The 706-nt window shown below is 24.2% G+C and overlaps 1 non-coding gene across 1 annotated transcript; it reads right to left on the bottom strand.

Moving 5' to 3' along the window:
• Window positions 1–403: 403 nt before the first annotated feature.
• On the bottom strand, window positions 404–475 carry TRNAP-UGG (transfer RNA proline (anticodon UGG)). The gene has a single exon. It is a non-coding gene; the product is annotated as a tRNA-Pro (tRNA).
• Between the last annotated feature and the right edge of the window lie 231 nt (window positions 476–706).

The following is a 706-nucleotide window of genomic DNA, read 5'->3' on the forward strand; positions in this document are numbered from 1 at the left end:
TGCACCGAACAATCTGACATAAACTTCCGAATCAAAATAAGTTAAATTCAAATCTTGTACAGTAAGACCTGGGTCTAAATGAATTTGGATTGCACATGAATTTTTGCGGGAAAAAATCCAAATATGTAATATTGTTGTTAAACAAATTCATTTGGTTTTAAAGTGATTTAATGGCTAAATAATATACGGAGAATTTTATAAATGTTGAATTTATGAAGAGAACAAAAAAATAAAAATAAAATCAATGGCTATGCAGCTTATGAAAATAAAAATATATTAAAAATTTTGGAAACACCTATTGTCTTTATTTTGTACGAAATAGATTCCAGAAAATAAAAAATAATTTTTATTATGCATAAATATTGAATTCATTCACAGTAACAAAATCTGATTAAAAAACATTGGGGCGTTCCGAGAATCGAACTCGGGACCTCTTGCACCCAAAGCAAGAATCATACCACTAGACCAAACGCCCACATTTACGTCTTTTTTGCTTTACAAAATAATTGTTACTTATAAATTTTGTATATTTTATACAACATATATGAATTTCTTGTAAAAAATCTTTTAGAAACTTTTATAAATTCTCAATTTAAAATCCATAATGAAATATTTTTTTCTTCATAAAATTCATAAATTTTCTTCATAATATATTTTTTTTATATCTAAAATACTGTAAAGTATAAATTGAAAATAAAATAGAATA

Source organism: Camellia sinensis, chromosome 13, assembly GCF_055761805.1.
Source record: "Camellia sinensis isolate YWXY chromosome 13, ASM5576180v1, whole genome shotgun sequence".
NCBI classification, from domain to species: domain Eukaryota; kingdom Viridiplantae; phylum Streptophyta; class Magnoliopsida; order Ericales; family Theaceae; genus Camellia; species Camellia sinensis.